Genomic DNA, 7,801 nt, shown 5'->3' with positions numbered 1-7,801 from the left:
ACGCAAGATCATGGTGATGCATAGCAACGAGAGGGGAGAGTGTTGTCTACGTACCCACGCAGACCGACTGCGGAAGCGTTGACGCAACGTAGAGGAAGTAGTCGTACGTCTTCCCGATCCGACCGATCCAAGCACCGTTACTCCGGCACCTCCGAGTTCTTAGCACACGTACAGCTCGATGACGATCCCCGGGCTCCGATCCAGCAAAGCGTCGGGGAAGAGTTCCGTCAGCACGACGGCGTGGTGACGATCTTGATGTTCTACCGTCGCAGGGCTTCGCCTAAGCACCCTACAATATGATCGAGGTGGAATATGGTGGCAGGGGGCACCGCACACGGCTAAGGAACGATCTCAAGGATCAACTTGTGTGTCTATGGGGTGCCCCCTGCCCCTGTATATAAAGGATGGAGGAGGAGGAGGCCGGCCAAGGCTAGGTGCGGCCAGGATGTGGAGTCCTACTAGGACTCCAAGTCCTAGTAGGAGTCCACCAAGAGGGGAGGAAGGGAGAAGGAAGTGGAGGAGTAGGAAAGGTGGCCGGCCCCCTTTTCCCTAGTCCAATTCGGACTAGAGGGGAGGGGGGGCGCAGCAGCCTTTTCTCCTCTTCCCACTAAAGCCCATCAAGGCCCAATACTTCTCCCAGCGAATTCCCGTAACTCTCCGGTACTCCGAAAAATACCCGAATCACTCGGAACCTTTCCGAAGTCCGAATATAGTCGTCCAATATATCGATCTTTACGTCTCGACCATTTCGAGACTCCTCGTCATGTCCCCGATCTCATCCGGGACTCCGAACTCCTTCGGTACATCAAAACTCATAAACTCATAATATAACTGTCATCGAAACCTTAAGCGTGCGGACCCTACGGTTCGAGAACAATGTAGACATGACCGAGACACGTCTCCGATCAATAACCAATAGCGGGACCTGGATGCCCATATTGGCTCCTACATATTCTACGAAGATCTTTATCGGTCAGACCGCATAACAACATATGTTGTTCCCTTTGTCATCGGTATGTTACTTGCCTGAGATTCGATCGTCCGTATCCAATACCTAGTTCAATCTCGTTACTGGCAAGTCTCTTTACTCGTTTCGTAATACATCATCTCGCAACTAACTCATTAGTTGCAATGCTTGCAAGGCTTATGTGATGTGCATTATCGAGAGGGCCCAGAGATACCTCTCCGACAATCGGAGTGACAAATCCTAATCTCGAAATACGCCAACCCAACATGTACCTTTGGAGACACCTGTAGAGCTCCTTTATAATCACCCAGTTACGTTGTGATGTTTGGTAGCTGTAGGATCGAAAGTATGTCTAGAGGGGGGGTGATTAGACTACTTGACCAAATAAAAACTTAGCCTTTTCCCAATTTTAGTTCTTGGCAGATTTTAGCTATCTTAGGACAAGTCAAGCAATCATCACACAATTCAAGCAAGCATGCAAAGAGTTTATTGGCAGCGGAAAGTAAAGCATGCAACTTGCAAGAATGTAAAGGGAAGGGTTTGGAGGAATCAAACGCAATTGGAGACACGGATGTTTTCCCGTGGTTCGGATAGGTGGTGCTATCCTACATCCACGTTGATGGAGACTTCAACCCACGGAGGGTAATGGAGAAGCAACCTTGTCTATTCCATCATGGCCATCGCCCACGAAGGACTTGCCTCACTAGCGGTAGATCTTCACAAAGTAGGCGATCTCCTTGCCCTTACAAACTCCTTGGTTCAACTCCACAATCTTGTCAGAGGCTCCCAAGTGACACCTAGCCAATCTAGGAGACACCACTCTCCAAGAAGTAACAAATGGTGTGTTGATGATGAACTCCTTGCTCTTGTCCTTCAAATGATAGTCTCCCCAACACTCAACTCTCTCTCATAGGATTTGGATCTGGTGGAAAGAAGATTTGAGTGGAAAGCAACTTGGGGAAGGCTAGAGATCAAGATTCATATGGTAGAATGGAATATCTTGGTCTCAACACATGAGTAGGTGGTTCTCTCTCAGAACAAATGAGTTGGAATGGTGTATGTGTTCTGATGGCTCTCTCTACGAATGAGAGGTGGTGGAGGGGTATATATAGCCTCCACACAAAATCCAACGTTACACACAATTTACCAATCCGGTGGGGACCGAATCAGAAAACTCGGTCTGACCGAAATAGTAAACCTAGTGACCGTTAGGAATTTCGGTGGGACTGACATGCAACTCGGTAGGACCGATTCGGTTAGGGTTTTGGCATAACGTAATCTCGGTGAGACCGATTGCACAAACTCGGTGAGACCGAGTTTGGCAATTAGCTAACCAGAGAGTTGGTCAGGTAAACTCGGTGGGACCGACTCGCTCTTTCGGTGAGACCGAAAAGTTACAAGAAGGAAACAGAGAGTTTACATTGCATTCTCGGTGGGACCGATTCGCTCTTTTGGTGAGACCGAAAAGTTACAAAAGGGAAACAGAGAGTTTGCAACCCCATCTCGGTGTGACCGAGATCCTTATCGGTAGGACCGAATTGCTAGGGTTTGGCAGTGGCAAATGACAAGTGAAACTCGGTGGCGCCGGATTGAAAGAATCGGTATGACTGAGTTTGGCTTAGGGTTTAGGTCATTTGTGGCTATGGAAAAGTAGCTGAGGATTTTGGAGCATATCACTAAGCACATAAAGCAAGAGGCTCATTAAGCAACACCTCATCCCTCCTTGATAGTATTGGCTTTTCCTAAAGACTCAATGTGATCTTGGATCACTAAAATATAAAATGAGGAGTCTTGAACTTTGAGCTTGAGCCAATTCTTTGTCCTTAGCATTTTGAGGGTTCCACTTTCACATCCATGCCATGCCAATCATTGAGCTTTCCTGAAATAATCATCTTGGAATAGCATTAGCTCAATGAGCTATATGTTGTTATGAATTACCAAAACCACCTAGGGATAGTTGCACTTTCAATCTCCCCCTTTTTGGTAATTGATGACAACATATAGATCAAAGCTTCGACAAATAATAATAATCATGAAATACATCGTCGCTTTGAGAAGTATGTGATAAGTAAGAGCTCCCCCTAAATTTGTGCATATTTAAAATTTGCTTTGGACTGCAAATGCACAAGGAGTTCGAATCATGGGTTACTCTTCCATGTCACATACGTCTTGGTGGAGCGCTCAAAAAAATGATAAGATTGAAATACATGCACTCATCACCAAGAATAGTGAATGATCACAAGCGATAGATAGAATGATAATATTTAAGCAAGCATTAAGCAAACATTAAGTGTAGCTTATGATCAAACACTTGATCATCGATGTCTCACAGGCATAAGGACGTAGTATCTCACACACAAGCAAATAAAGTTCGAAAGACCACCAAATAAAAACAAGAGAGAATAAAAGCAACACTCTCTCTCGAAGCCTACGATCTATATATTTTCTCCCCCTTTGGCAACAAGTTACCAAAAAGTTCCTAGAAAATGCATAGTGCTAAGTCGACGCTCAGGCTTGATCTTCAGGTGGTGGTGGAGTCCGGAGCACGCCAAGGACGAAGCCTTCAGTAGATGTGGTAGGAGTTGAGGCTGCGGCGGATGCTGGAGCTGGTGGAACGGAGGCTGTAGCTGGTGCAGACGTTGTAGCTCTAGTGTCAGCAACTGGCAGTGCTGATGACCTCGGACCTCGTGGCACCCTGGCAAAAGCATCAGTTGTGGTTCTGCCTCTCCTCTCGTTCAAGTCGTCCTGGAGCTGCTCCACGGCAGTCTGTATCTCAGTCATCTTGATGTCCAAGTCATAGAACCTCTGTTCCATGATCCTCTCTAGGCTCGCCTGGTTCTGAGTCAGCGTGGCTATACTCTGCTCAATCTGCAGGGTGGACGCTATCAGGTAACCAAGCTGCTCTTGTTTGGTCTTCAAGAAGTAATCAGATGCCTCCGCTTGAGTAGGCATCCTGGCAACTTTCTCCTTCTTCGCCTTCTCCTTCTGGGCTTGTGCATGGGCAGATGAGGGCTCATTCTCAGTCATAACCACTTGGTTATCCTCAAAATCTGGACGGATGGGCAGGTGTTCCTTATCCAATAAATATACGCCCGTGCCCATCTTGGAGTTGATGAGCTCCTGAATCTGTGGGGCATACCCACAACTCCTCTTCTGGTCTGCAGCTATCCTCTTAATGGTTTCCACAATCAGACTCATGACCTTGAATTTCTGAGGCACGTCAAAGACATGAAGCAAGTTGATCGCGTGACCTCTGATCATCTTGTGATCTCCAGATTTGGGCAGAAGGGTGTGCCTAAGGATCCAGTTGATCGTAGGCAATCCTGAGAGCAGATAGTGCACTGAGCCAAACTTGAACGCGTCGAGTGCTTCATTCGGGATCTCCTTGTACATGTTGGACATGGAGTTGTGATCCATCTTTTTCTTGGCATAAATGTCCAAGTCATCATCCTGCTCCTCTGGGGCATTGATCAACTTTCCCCATTCCTCAACAGTGGATTGGTACCTTGTACCTTCAGACATCCAAGTGATTCTTCCAACAGGCTGAAGATTGCCGTCACCCGGATCCAATGCCTTAGGCTTGCCAGGCTCACTGTAGGCGCTGTTGGCGCAGATTTTCTTCGCCGCCGCATCGCCCCCCTGCAGGAACGGGGGAGGCCCGCCTGGGAGTTCAAGAATGCGGCGGATATCATGAGGCTGCGTCCGGGCCTCAACTTCAACTTCACTGTTCTGGAGCTTAACGCGATGCTCCATGAGTTGTTCAAGTACGACCCTGAGCATCCCGAAGTGTTCAAGTTGCCGCAGGGTGTCGTTCCGCTGTGCAACAACTCCTCGCTCGACCGCATCCGTGCAATGATGCTGCAGTGTGACTCGCATAGGATTGTTGCAACTTGGCAAGAGCCTGAAGATGCCGTCGTGCAGGAGTTCTTTGACGGCTTGGTAGAAGTGCCGATCCGCTCCGACGAAAAGGATAAACTCACCCGCGACACCACCGAAGCGGAGCTGCAGCGCATCGCCACCAGACTGGAAGAGGCGGCGGCAGCCGCAGCCGCGGGCGAGTTTGGATTCACCGTGGAGGAGGCAGATGCAGCAGAGGCGGCAAGCCGTACCGAGCGAGAGGGGCTTGCCAGCGAGGAAAAGCTTGCCGGGCGTGGCGCCGAGTCGACCGAGCCCGCCGAGGATATAAGCGGCTCGTTGGAGATCAACTCCTCTTCCTCCTCCTCTTCAGGCAGCTCGCCGCGAGCAAAGCCTCCATCCCCACCAAGAAGGCGTCTCCGTAAGGCCGGGGACGTAGCGGAGCGGCAGACGAGCCAACAGCCGCCGCGCCGCGCGACACGCTCCGCTGCGGCAAGCACTGTTGCCACGGGAGCGCCTCACGTTGCTGCGGCAACTGGAGCGGGGTCTTCCCAGACCACCGCTTCTGCTCCTGCTGCTTCTCATGCCGCGGCGGCAGCCAGAGCAGGGTCGTCTCAGGCCACCGCCACCGTCACCGCCAAGCGGCCAAGGGAATCTACTCCTTCGCCTTCTCGCGCCGGACGGGAGCCGGACTTCGACTTCTCCGCGTTCAGCTCCGACGAGGAAGAAGAAGAAGAGTAAGATTCACCTGCTGTACTTGTAGTTCTTCAATTCTTGCTGTTTTGTCTTGTATCTCATTTGCTTTACTCTGGACTTATTCCTTTTCAGGACGCTGGCCCAGAGAGCAGCGAAGAGAGCCAAGATCCCGGTGATTAACATCGATGACGAACCCACCGCGACAGGAGGGGGTGCGCCCGAGACCACCTTGCCGGACCCGGCGACTGTTCTCCAGAGCAGCCCCCAGCGTAAGTATATGGTTCACTTTCCGCTGTTGGGCGCGCATGGATACTCTTTGCTGACATCTGACTGTTGGTTTGTGTAGGAGCAGAGCAGCCTCACCAGGAGCGCCCGGAGACCGCCCCCGGCATGCCATCTGCTTCGACTACGCCGCTAAGGGAGAGTTCTCCGGCAAGGGGCTCTCCGGCAAGGGATTCTCCGGCAAGGGGGAGTTCTCCGGCAAGGGGGAGTTCTCCGGCAAGGGGGAGCTCTCCGGCAAGGGACAGCACCAGCGTCCCCCCGGTAGCGGAGACTACGACTGCCGAGCCCAGTGCAGGTAATCTTCTCGCTTCAAAACTTCCCTTGGGTTCTTCTTCTTTTGATCTTCTTTTGGATATTTGCTTGACTCTTCTCCCTTTTCCGGCTGTCAGACCCATCTGCTGCGGAGCCGATGGAAACCGAGGCTGCTGCAGCTGCCGAGGCCGCCAAAGCTGCCGCCGCAGCAGCTGGCGAGGGGTCTGGCGATCGTACTGACGGCCCTGAGGCCGCAGGAGCGCCAGGCGCTACGCCGACCGCCAACCCTTCCGCCGCTGCCGCAGCGCCAGGCTCCGAAGAGCCCCAGCCGGGCGTCTACTTGAAGGCCCGCGATGGCGTCTTCATCAACCTCCCCTGGGCGTCAAGCTCCAGGGCGCCGGTCGAGGGAGAGAGCTTCGACGGAGAGGTGCTCGCCTCCGCTGGGCTGAAGATAGTTGACGCGCCAAGCAGCAGCAGCAGCGGCGAGCCTGAGGAGGAGCGGCTGCTGCGGAAGCTGTTGTCGCTCTACCGCGCGCGGCAAGCCAAGCTGGAATCCCGCGAGGCGCTTGTCGCGAAGGCGGGAGTAGACATCAAGAAGCGCGCGGAGGAGCTCGGGGGTTTTCACCAGGAAGCTCTCCGGTCTCTGCCAAAGGAGCGGGAGCAACTCGCCGCGGAGCAGCAGGCCTTCTTCCTCGAGAAGGCTGATCTTGAGGAGCAACAGCGGCTTCCGCTGAGAAGCTGTCTGCGCAGGAGGGCGAGCTAGCGCAGCGGAAGGTCAACCTCGACAGCCACGAGGAGGAGCTTGCCGCGCGCGAGCAAACATTCGGCGGAGCCCTCAAGCAAGCAAAGGATGCCACCGCAGCTGCTGAGGCCGCCAAGAAGGAGCTGGAGACGAAGGTGGCGCAGCTGGAGGCCGATCTCAAGGCGAGTGGCGAGGAGCTTTCCGTGCTCAGGCGTGAGCGGGAGAAGGACGCCCAGAGCCAGTCAGAGCTGCAGGCCAGCCTCGCCGAGAAGGGCAAGGAGCTTAGCACCGCCAAGGACTCCAACGCAGATCTTGAGTCGAAGCTGACTGCTTTGACCAAGACGCTGGACGGCGCCAAGGAGCAGGAGGCGGCCTTAAAGAAGGAGATCAAGGCCGACAAGGCGCTGCTGGAGAGTGTTGCCGCCACCCAGAATGCTTTTAGGGAGACGGTAGAGCACTGGACGGAGAGTCTTGTGAACATTGCCGCAGACATCGACAGGGAGCTGGCACAGCTGGGGATGGAGGATCTCGGGTATCCCTCCGACGAGAACCTCCAACCCAGCGCCAAGCTCACCTTATTCTTCAAAGGCGTGGCGACGGCCCTCCGGCGACTTCGGGAGAGGATCCCAAAGCAGCTGGCTGACGAGTCGCGCAAGATCTGCGCGGGAGCTCTTCAAAAGGTGCTGATGAAGGTGGCCTTCCGCAACCCAGGCCTCAACTTCTCCAACGTCCTCAAGACCTTGCCGCCGGATGCTGATCTGGAAGCGCTCAAGGCCCTTGTCGCACCCATTGTGGACAAGGTGAGCGGGATCAAGAGGATTGAAGGCGGGCGCGTAGACTAGGCCGCCTATTTGCTTCTTTTCTTGTCGCTGCTAGTCATGTCATGAAAACCATCTGTTAGAGCCGCGACAAGCTATTTTGTGATATAACTCTGTTCTGGGTAGTGATTGCAATGTTATTCCCTTTACTTGATTCCTTCCTTTGTATGTTTTTGCCCCACGCTTTTA

The sequence above is a fragment of the Triticum urartu genome, chromosome 6, assembly GCF_003073215.2.
Source record: "Triticum urartu cultivar G1812 chromosome 6, Tu2.1, whole genome shotgun sequence".
Classification (NCBI taxonomy): Eukaryota; Viridiplantae; Streptophyta; class Magnoliopsida; order Poales; family Poaceae; genus Triticum; species Triticum urartu.
The sequence above is the reverse complement of the archived record's forward strand: the minus strand, read 5'-3'. Positions refer to the sequence as shown.